Source organism: Eubalaena glacialis, chromosome 8 (genome assembly GCF_028564815.1).
Source record: "Eubalaena glacialis isolate mEubGla1 chromosome 8, mEubGla1.1.hap2.+ XY, whole genome shotgun sequence".
In the NCBI taxonomy this organism is placed as follows: Eukaryota; Metazoa; Chordata; class Mammalia; order Artiodactyla; family Balaenidae; genus Eubalaena; species Eubalaena glacialis.
The window spans coordinates 13,934,818-13,942,177 of record NC_083723.1 but is presented as its reverse complement, the minus strand read 5'-3'; the positions used below and the strand labels follow the sequence as shown (position 1 = coordinate 13,942,177).

Sequence of the window (7,360 nt, the reverse complement as noted above, 5' to 3'; positions counted from 1 at the left end):
CCATTACTCCAGTCTCTGCCCCCAGTCTCATGACCTTCTGCTCTGGGTGTCTGTGTCTCTGTCTCCCTCTCGTTATAAGATGGCCTATCCCAATCCAACGTGTCCTCATCTTAACTTGATTACATCTGCAAAGATCCTATTTCCAAACAAGGTCACATTCATAGGTCACGGACAGACATGAATTGGAGGGGAGGAGGAGGGGGACACACTTCAACCCAGTCCTGTGTTCGCTTCGGCAGCACATGTACTACAATTGGAATGGTACAGAGAAGATTGGCATGGCCCCTGCGCAAGGATGACATGCAAATTCGTGAAGGGTTCCATGTTTTTCAAATATCATATATCACATATATGGAATCTAAAATATGACACAGATGAACTTTCCTACGAAACAGAAACAGACTCACAGACATAGAGAACAGACTTGTGGTTGCCAACGGGGAGGGGGGGTAGGGGAGGGAAGGATTGGGAGTTTGGAATTAGCAGATGCAAACTATTATATATAGAATGGATAAACAACAAGGTCCTACTGTATAGCACAGGGAACTATATTCAATCTCCTGTGATAAACCATAATGGAAAAGAATATGAAAAAGAATATATATATACATATATATATGTATATAACTGAATCACTTTGCTGTACAGCAGAAATTAACACAACATTATAAATCAACTATACTTCAATAAAAAAAAAATTGCGGTAGGGGGGGCTATGCCACGCAGCTTGCGGGATCTTAGTTCCATGACCAGGGATTGAACCCAGGCCACGGCAGTGATAGCGCCAAGCCCTAACCACTGGACCGTCAGGGAACTCCCAAATAAATTTTTTAAAAAATTGTTCACCTCTTGGCTTTTCATTTGATTTGGATTCATTCTCTTCACCTACCTCCAAATAAGCGGGGGTCTTTTATAAGGATTTTAATGGATGTTGCCAATCATCTAGCACCAATTTAAAAGATGAGAAGATACTGTTCTCCACAGGTGAACTAACACATCAGATTATCAATGTGGTCTGCTCCCTTACAGAAATGCACATTTATAGGGGAGCAACCTTTAGGGTTTGACCACCTGTATCCACTTGTATGTTTCCAAATGTAGGAGACAGTATACCTACAAAGGATTTTCTATTTCTAGGAAGGTTGGGAAAAAATAAATAAAACTCCTACTGTTTACTTGAATCTAGAAGGGAATGAAAGCTCTCTTTTTAAGTTAGCGAAGGAATAAGATAGTGACAGGCAGACCTAATAGGCGAATTTTTATTTTAAGTGAAACAACGAGGAATCATCACTGTTTCGCAGCCTTAAGGATCACCAGGTTCACCTCAGTTTATAGTCAATTAAACCCCAGGGAAGCTAAGTGATTTCCGAAGGTCACACAGTTCATCAATCACCTAAAAAATACTTACTGATCCTCTGCTACATGTAAATTTCTATGCTGGGTAGCGTAGGGGCCAGAACAGAACACTTGACTCCAGATTCCTAGTCTCTTAAAATTGCTGGTGCCTCAACACCAATCAAGGGAGTGGCACCAAACCACCAGCAGCTACTGCATTCTTTATCTCCATGTACTTTTTTAAAAAGCCACTATCACTTAAGAATGTTCTTGATCAAGCAGTAAAAAGTCATTAATTTTATCAAATCTGGATCCTTGCATACACATCTTAATATCTTGTGTACGAAATAAACAGGCATAAAGCACTTCTGTTGTATCCTGAAGTTGTCCACGAAAAGTCCTTGAGTTGCAAACTGAACGAGTTGCATTTTTCATGGAATACCATTTATACTTCAAAGAACACCTGCCCAAACTAGAGTTATTCACATTTGAGTATTTGGCAGGCATTTCCTCAAAAATGAATAAAGTGAAGACAATTGACAGCATTTGTTGCCCATGATAAAATTTGAGCCTTCAAGTAGCAAGTGAAATTTTGGAAAACTTGTGCCTACCACCATGAGCTTGACAGGTTCCCAATATTTAAAGAGTTTTCTAATAAGATCTATAGTCATATTCCAAAGGTATTTTTTTCTATATTACATAATGAAGTGTGTTAACTTTTATAAGACTTGTATAACTCAGTTAATCAATATTTCCCAAATGATCAATCCACGATGTTAAAAAACCAAGCATGGGTAAAATATCTATTTAAAGTGCAAGATGGATTTTAATGTAGCAGAGTAGGAAAAGTTCATTGATATGGTTTTAGATTACACATTGCAACTTAGGAAACCACCACTTGTCAAGCGTTGGGATAGTATAACACAATAGCCACAATTATCTAATAATCATCTAAAAACAAAATTTTCTTCCCCTTTCTAACTACATAACAGCGAGGATGAATTTTCTTCAAACACTTTAACCAGAACAACACATTGCAACAAATGAAAAAGTAGGTGAGAATCAAACTCTCTTCTATTAGGCTAGACCTTAATAAAACATTTTCAATGTAAAAAAACAACATTCTTCTCACTAAATGCTTCCCTATTTTGAAGAAGATCATTATTTTTTATTTTTAAAAATGTGTTGGGACTTCTCTGGTGGCGTAGTGGTTAAGAATCCGCCTGCCAATGCAGGGGACACAGGTTCGAGCCCTGGTCCGGGAAGATCCCACATGCCGCGGAGCAACTAAGCCCGTGAGCCACAACTACTGAGCCTGCGCTCTAGAGCCTGCAAACCACAACTACTGAGCCCACGTGCCACAACTACTGAAGCCCACGCACCTAGAGCCCGTGCTCCGCAACAAGACAAGCCACCTCAGTGAGAAGCCTGAGCACTGCAACAAAGGGTAGCCCCCGCTCGCCGCAACTAGAGAAAGTCCATGTGCAGCAACGAAGACCCAACGCAGCAATAAATAAATAAATAAATAAATTTATTTTTTTTAAAAGTGTTATTGTTTTACCTAACATGAAATGGGTTTATTATTGGTATTGTTCTGGTCACCCCATGGAGGTATATGGATCCCACAAGCAAAATTTGACTCCGGTTTTGAGACTGACACACCACACACACCAAGAGGGTATGAAGAATTCTATTACTCACATAATCAGGCTTTCTGGGAAGAGCAGGGCAGGCTCCAAAGAAGGTCCAAAAACAGCTTAAGAAAGCAGGGAGAGGCGACTGGAGTCTTCTGATGGTTAGGGGTGGGGCTGGAGTGAGGGCTCCCTCACATGGACCAGATCATGCGTGGGCTGAACTTTTCCTTGACACAAAGGGAGGCAGCTCCTTGAGCTTTGTCACTGGCTTCAGCTGTGGGACGAGAGGGCCAGGTTAGGCACAGAGGCTGGAAGGTGTCAACACTCAAATATCAACAACGGGGTCAGACTCCTTATTAAAATTCACCCTTGATGTTGGACTGATGACTGAAATGTGGCCATGTTTCATTTAATTGAATTTGAACTTGTAAGAAACAAACCATTATGGTGTTCTATGAAGCCTGTAGGCTGGTTAGGGAGGTGAAAGTTCTGTTGAATGCCTTAAGAGCCCAGTGTTCTGTATTTTGCAAAGTGAAATGTGTGCATTGGTCGCTATCAATAATATTTAGAACTGCAAAGGAGATAAGAAGGGTCTTGGTGAGCCCTCATATTGTGGCTTTTGTAGGTGCAGAGATATGTGTGACCTTGGTTTATATTTTGGGTATCTGTGAAGCAAGAGATTCCTAGAGTTTTTGACCCATAAGGATGCAACCTTGGATAAGGAATTGTTGCTGCCACTTGGCTGGACCAGATGGCTGACTGTTGGCAATGAACAACCCACGCATCTGTAAACATGTGCAGCTGAAGCTGATTGTTGGCTAGGGATCAGGGCTAAGATGACTGCCTGAAGTCCAGCTAATCGTGCTGACCCTGTGTCCTGTCCTTAGTTAGGGATGACCCCATAAAGGGATAAAAAGCAGCAGCTCTCCAGAGAGCTCCATCACGTATAGTGATGGCAATGATATCTGTAAACCATTCAAACTCCCATTGCTATTCACTGTATCGACCCCAAGGCTCCCCAAGTAGCCATGAGGTCTGGAGAGGGGTGACCTCTTCCAGCATGGTAGCATCTGGCAAAGGTTGTGAGACAAATGACCCAGGGCTACTTGAAAGAGGGCCTCAATGACATTCTCCAGGCCTTAAACATCAATTATCAAAACTTTCAACTTAGGTTGATTACACGTGTAACAGAGGCTTGGGCGGACTCAGCAAATGCAGCATAAAGCAGCCAACTCAGGGTGTAAGCTCCCTAGCAGGCAGCAACACAGCTCAAAGAGCACACTGGCCAGCCAGCAGGCAGCAGCTCAGAATGCATGCCTGCCAGCAGGCAACAGAACCAGTTAGCAAATCAAAGCAGGAGAAGAGAGACCCTTGGTAGTGGTCACCACCTAGATACTCAATGCTTGGATTCACCCTGCCTCCTTGGGGTGATCACAACATTTATTTACACAAAAATAAATAAATAAATAAACAAATCAATCATTAATTTTAAAATAAAATTTTGAATTCTCAGTTTTAATTTCTAATACAGTAAACGTCAATAGAAATATCCCACATAAGCAACAACTTTTTGACGCCCACTCTACATTTTAAGGGTGTGAAGAGATCCTGAGACCAAACAGTTGAGACCCATTGGCATATCTATTTGTAAAACTGAAGCAAGAGTCTCACAAGACAACAGTTACTCATCTATCATGTGATACACCCGGTTTTCTCCTCTATTCTTCTCTATTTCATCCTATAACAAATGCTGGTCATGCCCACGAATGGTTCATTAGCTACAGCTTGAAAACACTCAAGTAAAGCATGAGGATAGTATAATGTCTTTGTGGGGCACTTTTTACTTAAATTAAACTTGGTTATTGTTGGAGAAAGAAGTATCTAAGGTCACATTGCCCCTGAGGATCAGGTTCTCACTTCTAAACAGAGTTGAATATACCGTGAAGTTAATGAAGCTTGGCTTTACGGCTCCTCATGTGCACAGGCCCCTTCTAGGGTCCTGTACCTATTTTTTGTGGGTAATTTGGCATTCCTTTTTTTTTAAAGATGGCCACCCAATCTGTATAAGCTTCAGGCCTCACCAAACCTAGATCCATGCCTGCTTCTAAACCATTTTTCCCCCAGTATATAAGCTGGATTGTTTTAAAATAAATGCTTTGCTTTCCTAACTAAAAACAATGGTAGCAATTAGAAACACAGCTGCTGTTTGCATCAGGTCCCTTTAAAGAAACTCACATGAGTTACTTATTTCAAGAAAAAGGGAGTTGATTCTAAGGATACATGTGCACTGGGACTTGAGAACCATCCAGAACAAGTCTGTCCCTTTTTCCCTTAGCAGCTCCATGGACTCTCTGCTTCTTTCTTGTGAGTCTGTCCTCCTCTCTTTACAACCGGGCTTCTTCAGACCCTCAACTCCACGGTCCACAGTGAGCTCTTACTTAGTTCTCATCCTCCATTGACCCAGCCTGCCTCAGTTTACTCCCTTGATTTACAAATTGCCAACCCCTGGATGAGCAATCTGATTGGCTCAGCTCAGAGTTCTAAGCCAGGCCATGTCATAGGTTGCTGGGGAGCCTGAGATGGGCCATCCTTGGACCAAGTGCCCAGTAAACCACAGCGGGGGGTGTGGGCACAGGGCCAGGTGCTACAAACCTTAGCCAGTTAGGCCACAGAATCTGTAGATAGGGCCTTATCCCTTAGAAGGGCTGGTCAGCAGACAGAAGTTATTCTGATCATTCAAGCTTTGAGTTTTTGCCTATATTCTTAATTAGATTTTAGTTCAATTTTAACTTGAGTGTTTTTGCAGTGCTGCTTCCAAATGTATGTGTGTGTGTGTGTGTGTGTGTGTGTGTTTACCTCACTTTTCACTGTTTAATTCTGGAGTACAAAGGAGAATTTTTATTTTTGGTATTTTCTATTTTTAAAAACATGTTTCTTTCAGAGCATACTGATGTTCCAATTGTATTCCTCCCGGATTTTTTGCTAATCATTGGAAAGTTGATGCAAGTGAATTATTTCGAAGAAGTATGTGCTACTCAGTTTCACCTAGATGTCACTCTAAAAAGGTGGTTAAGACAAAAGAATCAATAGTATGTGCAAATAGGAGTTTCATTACGATATTCTTAGCTGCTGGAGAATTTAATTTGTGAGAAGGACACACAAACTCACTGTGAGAGTCAGTCCCAAAAGGTCTCCAATGTCCTTTGTCTCTCTTCGGTGACACCCTAGGACTCCCTGAGTGTGTTGTGGGCTGCGTGCCGTTCCATGTTATTGCTTTGTTTGTTGTTGATGGCAAAACGTGTCTATGACTTTTTTTAAAATCTGGAAGCAGAAGTACCACAGGAAGCATGTTTACAAATGTTAAGCCCTTCTGGATAGTTGCAGGAAAGAAGGCAGGAGAGGAAGGGAATTCGTGCACAGGAAAGTCTACTATGGGCTTGGCACTACTTTTTTATTTTACAGCTGGTCTCAGGTAAAATTCTCAGGTACTACCCCATTCTGAAGGTCAGCTCAGTAGAAGATTGCTAGACCCCATCCTTCCTCTGTAGCAGACACCCCTGTAGGGCTGTGGTTTTCCAAGTGGGGTCCTAGGACCAGCAGCATCAGAATCACCTGGGAACTTACTAGGAAAGCACATCTTCAGGCTCTGCCCTAGACCTACCTCATCAGAAACCCTGCGGGTGGGATCTGACACTTGGTTTTAACAAGCTCCCCCAGGTTTCTGATGCAGGCTGGAATTTGAGAACCACCATTTACAGCAGCGGTCCCCAACCTTTTTGGCACCAGGGACCGGTTTCTTAGAAGACAATTTTTCCACGGCCGGCTGGAGGGTGAGGGGGGATGGTTCAGGAGGTAATGTGAGCGATGGGGAGCGATGGGGAGCGGCAGATGAAGCTTCACTTACTCGTCCACCACTCGCCTCCTGCTGTGCAGCCCGGTTCCTAACAGGCTATGGACCAGTACCAGTCCACGGCCCGGGGTTGGGGACCCCTGATCTACAGGCTTACATGTCAAGACATCAGGGTATGCAACACAAACAAACAGCACTTGGAGTAGGACCACAGGGGCCTATAACTCACATGTTACTTTGCTACTTTCCTCACTGAGTCCAAGCTCACACTTCTCTCGGCACAATAGGCCAATAAATTGAGAGACGAGGTGTTGGGGCAGGAATAGCGACTTTATTAGGAAAGCCAGCAGACAGAGAAGACGGTGGACTTGTGTCCCAAAGAACCACCTTGTCCGAGTTAGCATTCAGGCTTCTTTTATACTAAGAGGGGAGGGAGTAAAGTCAAACATTTCCTGGTTCCCGTCAGCCTCCAGAAGGGATATGTTAATTTCTTCCTTCCTGCAATCATTCATAGGTTTGCATGGTCAGGATGTTTCCTGTA

The 7,360-nt window shown here is 42.7% G+C and overlaps 1 non-coding gene across 1 annotated transcript; it reads left to right on the top strand.

Moving 5' to 3' along the window:
• Positions 1-223: 223 nt before the first annotated feature.
• On the top strand, positions 224-330 carry LOC133097113 (U6 spliceosomal RNA). The gene has a single exon (XR_009701986.1). It is a non-coding gene; the product is annotated as a U6 spliceosomal RNA (small nuclear RNA).
• Positions 331-7,360: the final 7,030 nt, after the last annotated feature.